Consider the following 20,367-nt stretch of genomic DNA (forward strand, 5'->3'; position numbering starts at 1 on the left):
TGTGGTGAGGTTTACGACAAGTCGAACAAAGCTGCTCGCTTATACATTTTTTACCAAACGGATGCCTCAGACATCTTAGGCAAATCCCATTTTTTCTTACCCAGTCAGACCGTTCTGCTGGATTCATTATTTTAAATTTATGGCATTGAATTAAATAATGCCCTGGTAGTTTGCAATATGCACAATTGTCACTATAATTTTTATTCTTGTTATTATTAATCATTTTCTTTACAGGTTTTACTTCCTGTGAGAATGATGATATAGAATTGAGCCTTTGCTCTAAAAAGTCCATGACATCAGAAAGTGCCTGTATTTCTTTTGTCTTTTTAACATGGCTTTCATATAAATTGAGTGATTCTTTATTGAATTTCCGAAGAATTATGTGAGCGAAAATTGCATCCACATCTTCTGGTAATTGTGCCTTTAATTTTATAATATAAATTGACTCGTTAATCGTGTCAATAAATGTCTTTATTTGCTTATTGGATTCTAAATTTAAATTTGGCATATCCATAAGCCTATTCATATGATCTGAGAATATGTTTCTTTTATTCTCATATCGCTTGGTCAAAAACTCCCAAGTGGCTTCATAATTTTCTCCAGAGCCGAGCAGTAAATGAGTAACCACATTTCTGGCTTCTCCTTTTAATGCTGACTTTAGATAATTAAATTTGAGAGAAGGACTGAGATCCTCTCTCACATGTATGAGCTCTGTAAAGAGTTCATTAAAAAGATCCCATTCTTTGGAATCACCAAAGAAAGTGGGAATCTGTATTTTAGGCAGGGTTGGTAACTCCTCCGCCTTAACAACCGTCGACATTTCAGCTTTATTTATTGTGCCACTGAGTCGACTATTAATGGCTGTAAGAATATTTTGTTTGTCAAATTCAAGTTCGCTAATTTCTTCTTCGAATAGCGAGCTCTCAAAATGACTATTCACCTGTTCAATCAGGTTATCTATTTTATGCCATAAAAATTCAATTTTATTTTTCCTTATTTTAAGGAAATCTGGACTACTGTCTATTAGTTTAGACGTATCTTCTAGATATACTCGAAATTGGCCAACATTATTTCGAAATGCCTGCTCTACTTTTAAAGCGTTGTTTTGTGCTATACCCTCTTTTTCAGGGTGACCACACATTTCAAGGTTTAATGTAGGGGGAGGGTTTGATTTAGGGACAGTGTTTGATTTAGGGAAAGTGTTTTCTACCGACTCGCCCTTAATTTTTTCATTTTTATTTTTAATTTTTTCTAACACCATCATTATTAAATCATACTGCTTCGTGTTAAAATATTCATGATCGACAACGCCGATCTTTAACAAATTGCTATGATTAGCAATGAAACATTTTTGAAGCTCATTTAATTTTAGAATTTCTTCATCTGTTAATGTTGGTTTTACTTCCAACTTTCTAATTTCCAAAATAATTTCGGACTGCTTCTTAAGGAATTGAATAGTCTTTTCTGACATCATTTTGAAAATTTTTTGTAATTTCTTAATATATATAGTACGTGTATATGTATTTTATATGTATTTATATATATATGTGTGTTTGGATAAACAGAAAATTCTTGTTTTGACTTAGCTGATGTCGTTGTTGTTGCTGCTGCTGTTGCTGCTGTTGTTGCTGCTGTTGCTACTGCTGTTGCTGCTTCTGCTGCTGCTGTTGTTGCTGCTTCTGCTGCTGGTAGAGGCTCCTTTGAATTTGACTTCCTTCTCTTCTTTAAGGCTCCGTCGATGTTTAAAGATGATTTTTTTTTTATTTGGCACGTTTTATTATTTTTGTAGTCCAGTCAGATTTTTTTTTTTTTTAGCCATTTATTTCGGCATTTATGCTCTTTTGGCATATACACTGCACTCTATTTATGAGCTGATTTAATGCTATTAGAGCATTTATAAGGCACTGTTTTCAGGCACTTTTTATTTAATTTATGCTCTTATGGCATATACACTGCACTCTATTTATGAGCTGATTTAATGCTATTAGAGCATTTATAAGGCACTGTTTTCAGGCACTTTTTAATTTCACAATTGCTGATGTATGGCCTCAAGCACGCCTTACCACAATTTATAATGGTACACAAAGCAACCTTTAGCTATAGACTATAAGGTGCTTGTTTTAAAACATAAAAGATTCTTTTGTATCTTTTTGCTTTTTATATTTATACTCTGTTCCTTACCTTTGGTAGGGGGAAACAAGAGTCACTTATTTTTGCTACCTTTAGCTGTAAGATGCTTAAAGGAGCTGGCCTTTCTCTGAGTTCCTTACCTTTGGTAGGGGGAAACTGCAGAGTCGATTAAAGGCTCGATTGACCAAATGTAAAATCCCAAATAAGAAGACTTTACTCGTTGAGTTTTTGTAAGAAACTGATTTTATTTGGAAATATCTTCGGTTTAACTAGGTGACATGAGAATCGCATCTTAAAGTAAATGGCCTACGCAGAGGCCTAAGTAAATAGTCCCCGCCTTATCGAGGTCCCACGCTCGGGCACATCTGCCTATCTTGAGCGGCGAGGACCTTATCTGTGGTCTCCCGCTAAGGGACTATTTTAGGAGGCGGGGAACGATCTCAAGTGACTGACTCATGTAGTGTGCACATGTTTTTGAGCAATGCACCCATGTCGCCTTAGATAACAAAATCCTAAATATAATTTATCGCTCTCGATTCATTTACATAAGATATGAACGGAGCCCAAAATTGTAAGTCTTTAAATATATTCGTGTTCATGTGTGAACATCTTTTGATCAGGCGACAAGATCTGGCCAACATTAAAGTCTTCTACAGCTTTACCTCCGGCTCTTCTGTTTTGCTCGATCGGCGAAAGAGAGGTGTAGAAATATAAAAGCGAGATGGCGAGATCTACAGCTGCTGGAGGCGTTACGTGACGTGTTTGTTCTAATGTAGCTCAAACCTCGGCTTCAAGTCGTTTTTTTTTTTCCTTTTTCTACCTCTTTTTTGTGGAACTCTTTCTGCTGCCTCATTGTTCATCTTTATGTGCTCGTCGGGTCTTCGAAGGGGCAGAGAGATGGACTGCCTAATGATATCAAACGTTCGATAACCTCTTCGGATTTCTTATAAATATGCAAACTCGAACCGCAGCACAAACAACACACACCTCTCCGCTATGCTGATCATTCTCATGACTAGGGAGATATCCGACTTCATAAAGAGCATTGGAACAATCGGAAAACAAAGGGCGCAAAAGCACAGCATCATCATTACGATCATTATCATAATGCTTATGATCGAATCGGTAGCTAACTACCTAGGAATAAAAAGCAGCGAGAGACGCTGGAGATCTCCAGTCAGATATTTCATTTCCATACGATGGATGAGTTCATCAAACGCCCAGACAAGAGTTCAGAATCATTCTTGTTTTTGCTCTCAGAAGGGGATGATGATGGGGAGTTTTAGATGCACTGAGGGAATAAAAGCAAGTTCTTTAGATTCACTAGATTCACATAGTAACCACGAATTCTCCAGACAATAGTGTTTGCCACATTTTTTCCAGTGTTTACAGCGTGTTTGCTGGTGAGGAGCTGGATACTCATAGACCTAGACCGCATCAACCGCATCATTTGTGCCCATTACATTCAATTAGTCGCATCTGCGTTTTTGTTTCAACTCTTTGCGATTTTCTCGCACTTGCATCAATCTTCTCCGCCGCTCCCACCCTCTTCAATGCTGTTCCTGCCCACTATCCTAACTTAATAAGGCACTCATCAACATCATCATCATCATTGTTGGACTGCTGCCTGCAGCAGGAATTTTATGTTTGCCCCAAGCTGGCGGGGATGCCAACGAGGGGCAGTGGACATCTCATGTGCGTCTCTTTGGCTGGGGGTCGGGGTCAGTACGGGTTCAATTGAGTTGGTTGACATGAGTAGCTTCCGTGTTTGAGGAACATCACATACTATCGAGTAGAGTTTACATGGAGCAACGAAGGACAATGTAGAGAACTAAGAAAACTTTGTAATTAGGTGGTTGGATAACCATTTCATTTCACAAGTCATTCATTTTCGAAGAGCATCACTGAAACACCCACAAGCCACCCATCAACACAATCTTCTGGGGGCTCTTCGACTTAAGAACGAACTGTAAAGGAACCTTGTCCATCAAGCTGATAAGATCCCCAGTCGCAGTTGAGTCCCAATTCCAATTCCAGTTCCAGTTCCAGATCCCGTCCTCGGCGCACACCTGCTGCGGAGGCCTTTGGCGCTTCACATGGCGATATATATCTGTTAACTAGGATTACTTGTTGTCTTGGGTGTCGCTGCTCTGATAAAGACCAACAGAAATAGACAGAACACATAAAAGATACAACATGTTCCGCTATCCGTTGTCGCACACTTCCACCATAATGTTTATATGTATTATGAAATGTTTACGATTTGCTTGAGTTTCAGTAAGTTCATAACAAATATGCCCCCTCCGCAGATAAGATAACGCATAGATACATAGAGCAATCTGACTTGGCTCGACTTCAGTCGTTCGGACTCCCCTTCACTTTTTATTGCTGGCGACTGACTTCCCATCGAAGAAAGACTTTTAGCGACTTCCTGCTCCGGTCGTTTGACTATTGATCGGCCTGATCTTCCAGCTTCCTGTGGGCAATTGGATCGTGGTCCAGCGAAAAGCCACCTAGCTAAGCCATCTACACTGTGATAAAATTCATAAGCCCTTTCCACAATATTTGTACTGCATTATTAAAACATAACCACCAACGCAGATTTTAAAAAACAATTTTTAATGACGCTATTTTTCTCGATAATACCAAACCGATTTCGAATAGTATTATCTATTTTAATTGATGGTTTTTAATCGAACTAATTGGGAACGTTTTTAATTGATACATAATCCATCTTCTTAGATCTTCAACAATCTTTCTTCCGCGTCCACGATCACAGTTCCGATCTTAAACCCAATTTTTCTGTGTGCAATAAGTGATCGCTAGCTGACTCGATCGCCCGTCCATTTCTTCTTTTTTTTTTTGTGCACACAATCTGGCCGGGCATCTAAACCGGTAGTTAGTATTTGCACTAGTAATCAAGCACATACATAGCTAGCATCTAGGCATGCATGGCGAAGCCGCTTCCTCCCCTTCCTCACCTTCCTCCGCCTGCTGCCCCGCACTCGGAGCCAAAGAACTTTGACGATCGCGCTTCGCATCTTAATTACAGAGGAGAACGAGCAGAAAAAATAGCGAAGAAAAAACAAAGCCCAGAGCTAGCCCGCCAAACCTGAATTGTAAAAACGTTCTAAACGAACTGAACTCAACCGAACCGAACTGAACTTAACCGAGCTGGTCGGTGGGGAACGTTTTAAGCGTCGTCGTGGAAAGACACTTAATAAATGCGGAAGCGGATGTTCGAGCTACAGAAAACAGAAACAGAGAGACGCTGACGCTGACGCTTGTCTATAATCACAATCACAATCTGGTTCCAAGACGCAGGGAACAGGGAAATGCAAAAAATCAGCGATCGTATGAAGAATAAGTGCGCGTAAGTTAATACCATATGTCTATAGTCTACAGGTTGTAGACTATCTACGGAGGCAGGAAGACGCCAAGTCCAGTGAGCAGGCACAGGAGGAATACCATCATCATCATCATCATCTTGGCCATCGCTCACTTCCTCCGACAGTTCGATTGTGGGAATCGAAAGCATGTAATCGCTGATGATGTGTAATACACGAGCTAATGCTCTATAGCGTGTTCAGGAAACTGGCCATATCTTTAAACGATTAGGGCGGAGGTGGGGGCTTCGGAAAAGGGCGGCACACGAATTATTGATTAAGAAAAGAGCTTCACAAACATCATAAAAACGGTTAGAAACGGAACCGGATTGCAGATAAGACAGTGAAGCCAATACTCCAGAACAATTATCAATTGAAGAGCAGTGTTGCAAAAGGAACAATTTCCTGCTTTTCGCAGGAAAATGAAATCCGTATGATAATAATATATTTACTGTCTAAAAGATGTAAAGCTCTCCAACACCCGAACCCATTGAGTTTTAATCAAGGAAACGAGTAGTATCCAATCAATCAGTTGCATTCAAGGCACTTGGAAGGTGGCGGGTCTAGAAGCATTTCCTCAAGTGCTACAACTAATTTGACTTCGGTTTCCAGGCGGAATTTCCCGACTGCACTTGGATAGTTTGGCTTTTTGCTTCTAGCCGTTCCAAGAGAGCTGATTAGCAGGCGAGCGCGCATTTTGAAAAGGCTTCTCCAGAGATTGCTTTCGCCGCAGTCCATAATAACGATGATAATTATATGAGCGCACATATATGTACGTATGTATGCATGGGGACGAGAGGCAAGAGCTTGGAGCTTGATAAGCACGGACAATGGCACGGGAGTGAGTGTGGACACAATAATAATAAACAATTGCTGGCTATGCCGCAAGTTGCTCTTAAGTAGCCACTAAAACGTGGCAAACCGACCTAATGAGAGTAGTAGTACCACCGACACAGCACTCGGCACTCGGCGCACGAGACAACAAGAGGAATACCCAGAATCCGGCAATCCAAGAACTAACAATTGTAATAGACGGAGCCCTCTAAGATCTGGGGATCTCTTGAGGTTGCTGCGCATTGCCCGCGGCCAAGAACTCATTTAAGCTGCTGCTAATTATGAATTTGGCGACAATAGAGGAGCAAGCAGAGTGCCCCATCTGCGGCCCGGGAATCCGAGCCAGAATCTCCGTTTCTGTTTCCAGCTCCTTCAACATCATTGCGCTACGTGCTGTTCGTGTCAATTTTGTTGTTTGTTTTAATTCGTGTTTGCCTTACTTGGAAAATTATAATATAATCTCCTGCTTGACTCGGACCCCACCCCAACCCACCGCATCTCATCTCATCCCGTCACATACCATCCCATACCATCCACTCATTTGTGGGTTCATCTCATCTGGCCCGAGGGTATTTTCGAGGCAGTCGTTTCATTTGACACTTGGTCCGCAGACAGGGCGGCGTTCGCTTGAAAATTTCTCAACTGTAATTCCAGTATTAATAAAACAATTTGGGCTTAGGTGCTGCTGGAGGAGTTGAGGCGTAGGAAGAGGATTCCTTGCCACTTGAGCAGAGACAACTGACTTCTTCCTTGAGCACGGAAAAGAGAACAGCCAAGTGGACTTTGATGTAAAGTAAGTTCTCAGATGAACTCTTTCCACAGTAAAACGACTTGTTCCCGCTGAGAGATCTATTGAATACCTATAAATGATATCTCTATCCCTAATATTAATGTTATACTGGTAGCAGACTTACAAGTTTGGCGTGACCAACTATCACAAGCATAGATTATGTATAGAATATTTTAGTTACCTGCAAATAAACAGAAGAAATAACACCATTAGTTAGTAAACTTTTTAAAAGATATAAAATATAATCACAGTCTTCGACTAGCTCTTGTCGAACGCGGTTGTAAAAATTGAACGCTGCGATCGTTATCTTCTGTTCTCTCTGAGAACATTTTGGTGTACATTAGATATTTTCTGTTTTCTTCTTTAATTGTGATATTCGCAAAGGACTACAATCAAACGTTCAAGTGATGCAATTGGTGATGCTGAAGCATCTGCCGTTGAAAAAATGCGTACTAAAAGGAATAAACCACTAGTGGAGCGCCAGAACGAACGGGGCTCCAAGCAATTTACAAATTATTTTCGTCCACTACAAACTTTAGACGATGATAATGATGATAAACCTATTGAAACGGACACACTTGATGAAATAATAATCAAACCACCTCCTATAACATTAATTAAACAAAATACAAAATTTGTACACGAGCTAATGGCTAAAATTAAAACTGATGATTACTTTATTAAAACCATCTCAATTGGAATTAAAATATTTTTACCAAATATGGACTGTTTCAATGCAGCTTGTAACCAACTCAAGGAACATAACTGTGAGTTCTACACGTACGATACTAGATCAAACAAGCCATACAAAGCCATTTTATCCGGGCTGGATAAACTACCAATTGAAACTGTCAAATCCATGCTACAAAACCTAGGATTACAATGCACCGAAGTCAAAATTGTGGAAAAGAAAACTAAGTCTGATCATGAATTATTACTGTACATTGTTTATTTCGTAAACAAAAGTATCACAGTAAAGGAACTGCGCAAAAACTTTATGTATGTCAACCACACTAAAGTACGCTGGGAGTATAAAGTGAAATTGCAGAATAAAATTACTCAATGCTACAATTGCCAACTATTTGGACATGGATCAAATAATTGTTCAGTTAAAACATCATGTGCCCATTGTGCTGGATCACACCAGACTGCCGTATGTATGGACGTAAACAACAAAAAATGCGCTAACTGTAAAGGCGACCATCCATCGACAGAACTGACATGCCCATGCCGAATTTCTTATCTCAATTTACTTTCCAAACGCTCATCACAACGCATTGGAAGAAATAACTTGGAAGCTCATGGAATGAGGAATTCTAAGCAACACATCGCTCCATCTGCTCTCTTTGGAAATCAACCCCAGATCTCATTGCCTACTCAAACTAAGAGAGTGCAACAACCCAACTTTGGTAGCTATAGTAATGCACTCACCAATATTCATACTTTGCCTAATCCCAAAGCAAATATCACAAATGAAACTAATCTCTTTTCATGTGAAGAGATAAATTCTCTTTTGTCTGAATTAATAACAAGACTTAATGAATGCTCCAATAAGGGAGAGCAATTTCAAGTAATTTCTCAGTTAGCGATTAAGTATGTTTACACAAACAAATAATTTTATTGATAATTTGAATATTATGGCATGGAATGCTCGTGCCGTTAGAAACAAACGTATAGAACTGAGCAAGTTCTTAGAAAATAATCACATTCACATAGCACTTATAAATGAAACGTGGCTGACTCATAGTGACCGTTTTAATATACCCGAATACACTATATACAGAAATGACAGGAAGGAAAGTAGGGGAGGCGGCGTTGCCATTGCAGTTAGTAACACATTGATACATGAACAAATACCCTGCATTAAAAGTCATGTTATTGAAAATGTAGGTATACAAATCAACACTGACTCTAATTCCAGTCTAAAAATTTACTCTATTTACTTTGCTGGAAATACTTCAAAATGTATTCCTAGTTCATGTGATTTATCTTGGGACCATAATCATTTAAAAAGTTTGTATAGATCTGATCTCCTTAAGATCTCACAAATAAATGGAAATTTTCTAATTTGCGGGGACTTCAACTCGCGCCACAGAGCATGGAAGTGTACCCGAGCCAATGGTTGGGGCAAAATTCTCAATGAACTTTCAGATCTGGGAAAATTCAGTATTTTGTACCCTACGCAACCCACATATATTCCGCATAACCATAAAGCAAAAGCATCAACATTGGACCTATGCCTCACTAATATCCCTAACCAGCTGGCTAATCCAGCAGTAATGCAAGAGCTTTCCTCTGATCACCTACCAGTGGTTATTAAATACTCTACAAATTTTATGCGCAATGTAAAAACATATCCGATTTTGGGAAGGGCAAATTGGGCGCTTTTTAAGAGAATTATAAATGAAAGGCTGATGGTTGAAGAGGTGGTTGTCAACTGCTCACAGATATCGACTTTGGATATTGATAATTTAATCGGCTCTTTCACTAGAGTAATCAATTATGCCTTTCTTAAAGCAGTCCCTCATAAACCTATACATCACTCCAAGCTTACACTCCCTGTACATATAACTGAATTATTTAAAACAAGAAATATTATCCAAAGACAATGGTTTAGGTCACGTCATCCATTATTAAAATCAAGATGTGATCATTTAAATTACATCATACGAAAAGAGCTTTTCATTTATAATAATGCAAAATGGAACAATAAACTTCAAAAGCTGGATAAATGCAGCAAACCCTTTTGGAATATAACCAAAGCAATTAAAAAAAGAAAACAAATTGTTCCGTGTCTAAGTAAAGCTGATGAAATATACGCTTCTGGAAAAGAAAAAGCGAATATTCTTGCTGATGTCTTTCAACTGAAGCATAATCTGACACATTCATATTCAAACCAAAATACAATTGACCAAGTCAAAATATCTTTACAATCTATAGCTGAAACCCCAAACAACATCGCAGAAATTTGTAGAGTCACTTATCCAGAGGTTTTTTCAATTGTAAAAGCTCTCCATACTAGAAAATCTCCTGGAATTGATGGAATACCTAATATATCCTTGAAAAACCTTCCTACAAGCGCCATTAATCATATTGTTAACATTGCCAATCACTGTCTTCAGGCAGGCTATTTCCCACGGGATTGGAAGATAGCAAAAATAGTTCCAATTCTCAAACCAGGAAAACCTCCTGATAACCCTGAAAGCTACCGACCAATAAGCCTATTAAGCGGTTTGTCCAAGATTCTGGAAAAATTAATTAAATTGAGATTGGTGAAATTTTTGGACATACACAACACACTACCAACGGTACAGTATGGTTTTAGAAATGGTCTAAATACCATACTGCCGACCTTAAAACTAAGAAATTATATTAAAGAAAGTATCCAATCCAAACAATCTGTAGGGCTGGTTACACTTGATATTGAGGCTGCATTTGATACTGTATGGCATGACGGACTGTTGCACAAACTAAAGATGATTGGAACTCCCATATACCTCATTAAAATAGTTCAAAATTTTTTGACACATCGATACTTTAGCGTTAATTTGGACAGTAGTCAATCTGCTAGACGAATTTTAAATGCAGGTGTGCCACAGGGTTCTGTCTTAGGACCTACATTGTTCAATATTTTTACACACGATATTCCACAAGCTACAAACTGTGTACTTTCACTGTTTGCTGACGACGCCGCTGTCTACAGTGCTGGTTTCTCGTACAGCGAGATAAATCAATCCATGCAGAGTTACTTAAATGAATTAGACATATATTACAAAAAATGGAAAATTAAAATTAACCCTAATAAAACGAATGCTATATTTTTTACAAAAAGAAGGAAACCTCGTTATCTTCCTGATAGACAGTTGCGAATACTAGACTCTCCAATACAATGGGTTGACAACATTCGATATTTGGGTATAATTTTTGATAAAAAACTAACATTTAAATACCACATCAACAACACAATTATGAAAGTTAATAAAATTATTTGCACACTGTACCCTCTAATAAATCGTAAATCTAAATTATCAATATCCAATAAGATCATAATTTTTAAAACAATTTTTAATCCAATATTAATGTATGGGTCACCTGTTTGGGGTAGATGTGCTCAAACTCATATCAAAAAACTTCAAATATGCCAAAACAAGCTGTTAAAATTAATAATGAACTTACCTTATTACACAAACACTAAGTACCTACATATAAAAGTAGGTGTACAAAAAGTTCAACAAAAAATACAATATTAACAATCTTTTGTTTCAAGTCTTAGTTTTTTAAGTTAGTTGTAAGTCAATTAAGGTTTTTCTTCTCCCTTGTTTTCCTTAATAAATAATAAATATTGTTATACAAAAAACTAAAAACAGGTCAACTAGACATAATTAATAAATATTTCAGATGAAAGCCTTAGCTAAACACTGTAAATACCTAATTATACCATTAGCTTTAATGAAATGTACATATATATATAAGGGATAAAGCACAAATAAATTAAATTAAATAATTAAAATATAATCAAAAATTGCAAATGATTCGTCTGTTTGAAAATGCCCCACTTTACCCCTTTCGACCTTGGAATCGAACCCTATTTATATTCCGCGGCTCCACCATTGCGTGAACGCATTTTGAAGTGCTGCCCGGCCAAAGGAGCCATAAAATAATCTCAAAACTCGTATCTCTGCGTATCAAGGTGTAAATAATTGAACAGCCCAATATTCTCGGCCCAACAACAACTGCAATCATTATAATAACACTTGTGAATAGCGTGCGATATGATTAAACAAAACAGAAAGCAACAAAAAAGCCAAAAATAAAAACTAAATACTTTTGTTTTGCTGCTTCTTTTCTTTCCTCGTTTTTCGATTGTACGTGTGCCCAGATAGGAACCGTGTGTAGAAGTGTAATAAAAATAAATAAATAATAGCAAAAGCAAAAGAAAGGGTAATGGTAAATGTGACATGGATTGCGACTGATTACTGTATCAATTAAGACAAAAAAAAACGAAACAAAACGAGAGCCACCCACTCCATCGTATAGCAAAAGCGTAAATTCTTGTACTGGCGTCATTTCCGGTTCCCCAAATCCCCCCCACTTCCCAACAACGACCACTCACTGTATCGAAAACACATTTTGGAATCCCCGCCCCCTTGGATTCCTTCCTTTTCGACCGCCCCTTACCACCCACATGACTTTGGTTCCGAGCTGCTTTCCACTTTTCTTATCAGTCAGCGCAAACTGATTATACGCAAACGCACACCTGTTGGCACATACATATTAGTACTACAAATGCACGTAGGGTTTACCAACTAGTGGGTTCAAAAAAAAAGCGGAATTTCGGGCAGCGTTATCTGTGCTATCGGCTCCGAAATCAAATTGATTTATGAAAGATTTGCCAAAATTCGATTTCGATTTAAAAAGAAAAAGTAATGAAAGCAAACAGTTACAAATAGGGAATCAATAGACCATAATACTATACCAAAATGGTAGAAATCTATCCCAAATTAAAATCGCTTTCGAAAAACAACCTCCTTTTGTGTGCTTCTCGTGCACAATTCATTGCAAGTGTGGCACAATAACTAGCTAAATTTCCTCTTCGCTGCCCGCTGAGTTTTGAAGTAGGCAATCCGGAGGACGACGAGAATGGGAATGGGAGTGGGAATGAGGATGAGGCTCCTCACCAGCTGCATTGTTCTCAGTGGAGGGCCTGCTGTTTCGAACCGCCCCCTGTGCCTCTCCTCTTCCTTCTTCCGCCCTTTGAATGCAATTTCCTTGAAGTGCCAAATGCCAAAACTCCATTGTGCGTACTGTTTCCTCGGGTCAAGTCGAGGGGTCGATTTAGGTCGGGATCATATCGAGACGAGAGCTGGGCTGGTCGCTTTGCCGGGGGTCGTGAGAGGCTGAGAGGGTCGCACAGTTAGGGTCTCGAGAGTGACAATTATTGCCAGGGACCACCCACCAAGTTGCGAACCTGTTCCGCTTTCAGCTCAGCTCATTGTTGTAGGTCCAACAGGTAGGTTAAAGGGTATGGTACGGGTTCGATATCCTACAGGTAATGCTTTCTCCTTTGAGGCAATACATGCTATGCTCTTCATTTGAGGCATAATCCAGATAATCGCGATGCCACAAAAATATTCTAATTGCTCATTTGGATAAGCGTGCATTTGTTGTAAATTGAGGATAAATAACTTGGGTCTTTTCAAACTGAGTTTCTTTTTTCTACATTTTCTTAAATCCAATTTGTATCGTAGTTTTTCTCAGTGTTCCCATACTTAATTTATCAGTTCCGTACAGTTACAGTTACCCTTTGAATTAGATAAAGACTGTAATGGACAATCGTCGGTGAGTGTGACGTACTAAGGGTCGCTTCAAGTATCTCTTGTTACCAGGCCATACAACTTGGGTGTGTAACTCTCGAACCCCCTGGTAGCCCGGCTCTTTCGTGCAACTCGAGGTTTTCCTTGTTGCTTCGTCGTCTCTGGGTTTTATCTTGCGATAGACAAGCGTTACGGATACTTCCTTTTTGGCGTTACGCCATCAGCTTAGGCTAGGTGCACCCAAAACTGTTACGTTATCCACCACGCAATTCCCCCCTGTGTGGGGGCAGGGGTTTTCCACCACCCCCCCTACTCCACCCATGGGAGTTCAATAAGAAGAAAGAAGGAAAATTACCTAATTGTGTTGCATCGACAGACGACGACTTAAAAGCGACTTTCCACAACATTACTCCACTTCTTGCTTGATGTACTTTTGCCCCCCTTAACCACCCACTCCAGCGCCCCCACTACCCCCTTTGGGTGCCCCTTCCCCTTTTCCGTATGTGTGCCAAAAGGAAAATGTGCCACAAACTGCAGAAAATGCGGCGAATATTTGTGTTGTTTGTGTGTTTTGGCTTTTTCTGTTTGTTGCTTCGCTTCGTTCGCTTCTTTCTCCCTCTCCCTCTTCCACCCCATCGTTTTTCTCTACCTCTCCCGCTCAGTGTAGTTAGATAATAGCAAGTCACCGTTAAAGCACCAAAGTCGAGTTGAGCGGAGTATTATAACTCAAGCAAGACTTCCTATATTTTGAAACACGTTACGTTCGTAACATAATTCACACAACAGGTTACTCAGACAGCGAAAGAGACGGGTGCAGGCCAGGGCGACAGAGACAGCACCATCGTACTAGTGGAGTAATACGAGTATTAGTGTACTAGGTTTTAGTCGGATTTCGGTGCGGGCAGAAATTGGGAAACATGGGGAAATGATGATCGTGAGAAAAGATTGCGGGAACTTGTCAGAAGTGCAAGATGAATGGGTCGCCCGTTGGGTGGAGATCTACCAGCGAAGACATAAGTATTTTGCATCTAAAATATGCGGATATAAATTACTATTTCGTCAAATATCATCACTTTAAATTGAACTTTATACTTTTAAGTGTATTCAAAGAGCGAGTCATTTTTATCTTCACATATTTTCAAACAATTTTAAATGATGCAATTACTATTTTAATGTATATCTTTGCATTATTTAAGTACAAAATTAACTTGTAATTTCTCTGGAAAACATCATGATTCATTTCCTGAAAGCTGGCCTTATTCCAGGCATGAGCTCATTGTTTTTTTCTGAGCAACAACTATAGATTTTCCCACTGACCACATCCTTAAAAGCAACTTCTAAAAGAAATTCCCGAAACTTGCCCACTGTAGCCAAGGAAAAGAGACAGACTAACGCTGTGTGAAGGAGAGGGAAGTGTTGTGTTTATATTTTACCGCTTTTAATGGCAAATTCGCACGATCGTTGATTGGAGTGTTGCTGTTGCTGCTGCTTTTCTCGCCTGCCTTTTGCACTACTTTCTTTATTTCTTTTGCGAATTTGAGACGCGACGTAATGGAAGCTGGCTGCATTTATGGCAAATTCAGGTTAGTGTGATTTCGTTGCACTATAAAATGGGTTACAATGGGATATATAGTACGCACAAGTGGTTCGTTCGCCGCTTTTTAAATGCAAATGCACAAAAACAGCGGCCAACAACAATAGCAACATCTGCTGAGCGATATCAACAGCATACGAATGTTCATATGTTTTAATGCATCTTTGTATGTAAATGTGTGCGATTCGTATTGAATGCAAGCTTCCGCATGCAAGTTACACCAACAAACGCAAGCGAAATAGAAGAAAAGGAAGCAATGTAGCAAGAAGAAGAATGCTAAAGCATTCGCCCCTAACAACGAAAGCCAACAGAAAGGAAAGACAAGACCAGCCATACATGGATTTATCATTGTGTTAGTTTCGGCGACGTTCTCCGAGACCTTAACCCTTAAGTGACCCTAATATGATTAATTGAGGCTTGTGGTTACCATATCTTTATTATTTGTTATTTGTACATGAAAGTACTCCACACAAGCTGAGCAGTATTTACATAATAAAAAACAACAGCGATAATCCCGAAATTGTATATTTGTTTCTGGTTTAATTCGCTAATAGTTGGTTTTTCTGAAGAACTTGTCATGTCGTTTTCTTACAGTCTGGAATAAAGAGCGACACACACAGCCATGCATTTTTTGCTGGCTCGGCATTTTGTGTTAATATCTGAGCCGCTTTAAGGCGTTTTTTATTGTTGTTTTTGCTGCTGCTTGGCGTTTTCTTCCTCTTCCCTTCATTATTTTGCCGCCCCAAGTTGTTGTTGATTTGATGTTGTTGTACGGGTTGGTTGTGATTTGCACGTGTGAGTGCGAGTGAGTCAGTTGCTGGCCGACTGTGTGTGTGTGTGTGCGAGGGAATAGGTCGATGTTTTCTTGCTCGACTCCCTCTGTTCCCCACCACTCTTTCTTCCAACGATCAACAGTTTTTATACCTGTTTGCTCTGCTCCTCCATCTTCCTCTTTTCATGCGATCGCTCTCTTCCGTGCACTTGCCGTGCTCTTTCTCTTACGTCGTTTGTCTTTCGCCCCACACACACACACACAACCGCACACATTCACCCATTCCCCATTACGTTGTTTCTTTTTGTTGGGAGCAATGCGGAAGTGAATTTAATTTATTGTATTTACGCTGCTTTTGCCGCTTTTCTGCCGCCGGCTGGTCACCAGGCCAAGTCTCTAGGGGAACCAGGAAAGGAAAACCGCCAAGCGAAATCGCAGCTTCTACAAGTTTTATTTCGTTTCCCGCTAATTGAAGAGAGAAACTGTTTATTTTTGAGAAACAAATCTTAATACATCCGTGCGCACAATCATACGCAGGTAAATAGGGACAGATTAATTTAGTGACATTGCGTTATAAAATTATTTATTATTGTTTACGTTTTATTTATAATAGGTGTTTACCGATAAGATATTAAAAAATTTTAAAGATTTTTAAAGTGACTAGCTGCAGAAATACGTTAATACTCTTGAAATGTTCCCCACCAATAAAGCATTTCTTTTCTTGAGAGCTATTTGGCTGACCCAAACAGTGCATGTGTTTGTTTTATACATAATGAAATTTATTGGCGAGAATTCTGCTCTCGTCAAAAAAATAAAATAACGGAGGTGGCGCACGATCAGGTGTGTGTCTAGTTCGCACCCCCCACTACCACCTCCTGAAATCACATACATATACATGCATATATGTATAGCTCATAGCTGCGGCAGAAGCAGGAACTGTTTGGCTGATTTGTTCGACGTCGTCGGTCGGCAAAGGCAAATAAATAAACACAATTCCGCTGGCTGTTTTACTTTTTTTTTATGTACATACTACATACATATACTACATATATGCACATAAGTATGTACATACGCTTTTATGACAGTGTGGGTATTTCTTTTCGCCATAGCGCCCCTGCGATAAGATTTCGCTGACGCTTGCCAGAGTCGCCGGAGTCACCCTAATTGGAGCTCAACGCTCCGCTTTTGTTTCACTTCACTTCCATAGAAAAGTGCATGCAACAAGAGACTCGTGAACAGAACCGAAAGAACCATTCCGAAAGCCCGGTTCTATAGCATATAGCATATAGCGCATAGCACACCGATATGCACTCCGATAATTACCGTTTCCATCATTTTCGAGGCGGAAAACTCGGGACTGGCCAATATGATGCAACGGGCATTACGAAAAGCGCCCAGGTACCGTAATGTGGAGTGGAATGTGAAAATAGAAGAGGCTATTTTCCAAGTGAATCGATCTTGTTCGTATTGTAGAATGCTAGCGAATCGGTGGAGCGTACCGTGCATACAATGCGAGTCAAGACAGTAGGCTTGGGAAGAGAAATTACTATCATATCATATTGTTACCAGACTGAGCTATTTGCATATGGTTCTCAAGCACAGGTAATAATTAATCACAATCCAACTTGACTGTAAGAAATATCTAATCATATTTGGAAACAAGAAGAACATACAACAAATTATGCGCAACAATCAGATAACAAAACAATAATTAAACTATAAAACCACTCCCAAGATCCCCATAAAATTGTAACTCTTAATATTTAAACAAGCCCCAATGAAAACGCCACAATCAGATCCTCTGAACAGGCAAATAAATCAGCTAAAACCTTAGATAAACCTTTGTTGCCGAGTCTTCATCCATCTCATATGTGTGTACTGCGAACCAAATATAGCCCAAGTTATCTGTTTACACGTGTAGATCCGACAAATTGTTGACCTCAACCAGAGACCAAAACTCAGACATTGTAAGACGTCGGGTGGAGCGAAGTGGGGAAGTCATATGCAGCAGATAACCAAAGCCAGATTAAGGTGGAGCAATTATTTATCAGCTGCTCAGACAAGAAACTTTTCTGTTTCCATGACCATTGTGACGTAGTTATGGGAAATACATGTACCAAAAGATGGTGTTTTAACCAATTCGTAAAAAAAGCGACGACGACAATGGAATGGAGTGATACAAGGGTAATGCCTGTTAACACCGATTAAACGTACATAATTCTTTAATGTCTTGCTGCTTTTGCACGATTACGAATATAAAAGAACTCCAGATATTGTAAAAACCATTGTGCTTACACATTGAGAAAAAATGTTTTCATTTTTGACACTCCTTTCTGCTACTATTTCGACAATGATTAATTTAACAGTTCCCAACAAAAAGTATACAAATTATCAAAATTCTCACCTGTTTGCTCCACTGTGCACTGTGGTTACGTACTGTAAGGTGAGTGAGTGATTTCGTCTGTTTGCGTTGGGCTTCGGATTCGATTCTTGAGCTTTTTAGCGACAGAAGCAACGCGGAAGCGGATATGTCCAGATCCCAGAATGCTTTAGCTTTTGCTTCGCTTTCTTGTTTTTTTTTGTTTTTGGTTTTGTTTCTGTTAATTCGATGTTGTTCTTGTTGTTATCTGCTGATGACGAAGAGGGCGTCGCGCCAAGTTGCCATTGTTGTTTGTGTTGCTGTTTCCTTTTGGTGGGGGGCGCCGAGTGGGCGGTGGTTGTGTGCTTTTGGGGCTAATCCTGGCTCTCTGTTTTTGTTTTTGTTTTCCCTTCGTTCTGCGACGAATGCCAGCCGCAAAGCGGAGCAAATAAATAAGAAGAAGGCGAAGTCAAGCGTTTTTACTTCCGCCGCCGCCTCAGCAGCACGCACACACAGGCAGACGCGGGCACACAAACGCACACGCACACTGTAAGACACTCACGCGATGCACTTGCACTCTGGCGTTTTGTTCGTGTATTTGTTGTATTTGTTGTTGTACTTTGGCATTTCCTCTTTCGTCTTCCTTTTCACTTTTGCTTGCACTTCTTGTTGCGTTGCTTTGCTCTCGCTGATGTTGCTGTTGTTGTTGGCGTTGTTGCTGTCGCTCTTGTTTATTTCTTATTTCCGTTTCGCGCACATCCACACACACCGGGCAATGTAAACACACACCGAGCTAAGAAGAACCGTTTATTTCCTCAACGCCGCGCACGAATTAAATTCTATTAATTGTGAATTAATCAATTTAAAACATATTAGTTTGCCATTTACAGCAGAATGTCTAGTTGCTTTCAGGAGCGACTCTTCAACACGTCCGCCCAGCACGGCAGTTTCTTTTTGACTGCCGATTCGATTCGAACAGGCGGCGAACATGAACAAGTCGGCGCAGGCGCAGAGAGAAGCGAAAGAGAAAGAGAAGCGAAGAGAGCGGAGCGACATGCAGCAAACACAATTCAAAAAGAACTGGCGAAGAATACGAAAATAAGATAATTTTTTAAGGAAGTCGCGCTTTGATCCGTATCCGTTTTAGCGCCTAAGATTTATATCTTATACCGGAGGTATTTTTTGAGGTACAGTGAAGCTTCGATGCCAGTCTTATTTGAGTTACAGTTTTAACGATTGAAAGACAGCCCTCTGCTACTCATTATATATCAATATTTATAAACAACCTTATACCAGAACTTGAGAGACCTGCATGCGCCACAAATTCCAATTCCAATTCCGGAATAATTTCACAATAATCGCAATTAACATACGTATTTTATGTTCGTAATTTTTAAAATTCCCAGATTCCCCACAATTGCCATAATAATCTCGATTATGTTATTATACTCTGAGAAGTAGGAGTGTGTGCAAAGACCACAAACAAATCATTAGGCGCGTAAACATTTACAGATCCCATCCACTTCCTTGGCAACGAAAGAAGCAATAGCTCGCAGAGGTAATAATTTAAATAATTTAAAACCCACCAAGTTTACTACGAAACAACTCAATAGGCAACCGCTGTCTGTGGGCGGCGTCGAATTCGCGTGGGGCGCTCGATTTAGTTGTTAATCAATAGAAGATAAAGTTTAAACAAACGATTCATGCTGATACCAGAAGCATGGGCGCCGAAAAGCCAGGGGATCGTTCTCTCACTAGATAACATACACACCTTTTGTGACGGGAATCTTGAAATGATCGAGCATGCCATACCCATTACCTGTCAATTGCGACTATTGGCGAGCTTTGCGCACATAAACATAGATAAGACAATACCGGGAACTCTAATCAGTGTGCGATAATGCTCAAGCATTTGAAATAATTATGTATACGACCCCCTGGCCGAAAATGAAATAAGCGCCACGCGCCTGAGAAAAGCGCTCTATTGTAAAACAAAATGTTTGGAGGTGCTAGCTGATAGGTGTTTTCGATCCCATAAATCTTGGATCTTCATGGAAACCAGTTGGCAATCTTTAATTATAAATTGTTGAAACATTTCCGCTCGGCTGCGACGGAAAATCTCTTTGGAAAGGGGGCGGGGCTGGGGTTCCTCGTCAGGTTGCTTGGTCGGTCGGTCGGTTGGTCGGTC

General features: G+C 39.7%; 1 protein-coding gene across 1 annotated transcript in view; it reads right to left on the reverse strand.

Annotated features, from left to right (window-relative positions):
- LOC6730656 (ets DNA-binding protein pokkuri) overlaps positions 1 to 18,359 on the reverse strand; it is a 34,005-nt gene extending 15,646 nt beyond the window's left edge. Inside the window, exon 1 of the mRNA XM_016179185.3 lies at positions 18,225 to 18,359. The gene's annotated coding sequence lies outside the window, so the exon portion shown is untranslated. The remainder of the gene's footprint in view (positions 1 to 18,224) is intronic.
- Positions 18,360 to 20,367: the final 2,008 nt, after the last annotated feature.

Source organism: Drosophila simulans, chromosome 2L, assembly GCF_016746395.2.
Source record: "Drosophila simulans strain w501 chromosome 2L, Prin_Dsim_3.1, whole genome shotgun sequence".
NCBI lineage: Eukaryota > Metazoa > Arthropoda > Insecta > Diptera > Drosophilidae > Drosophila > Drosophila simulans.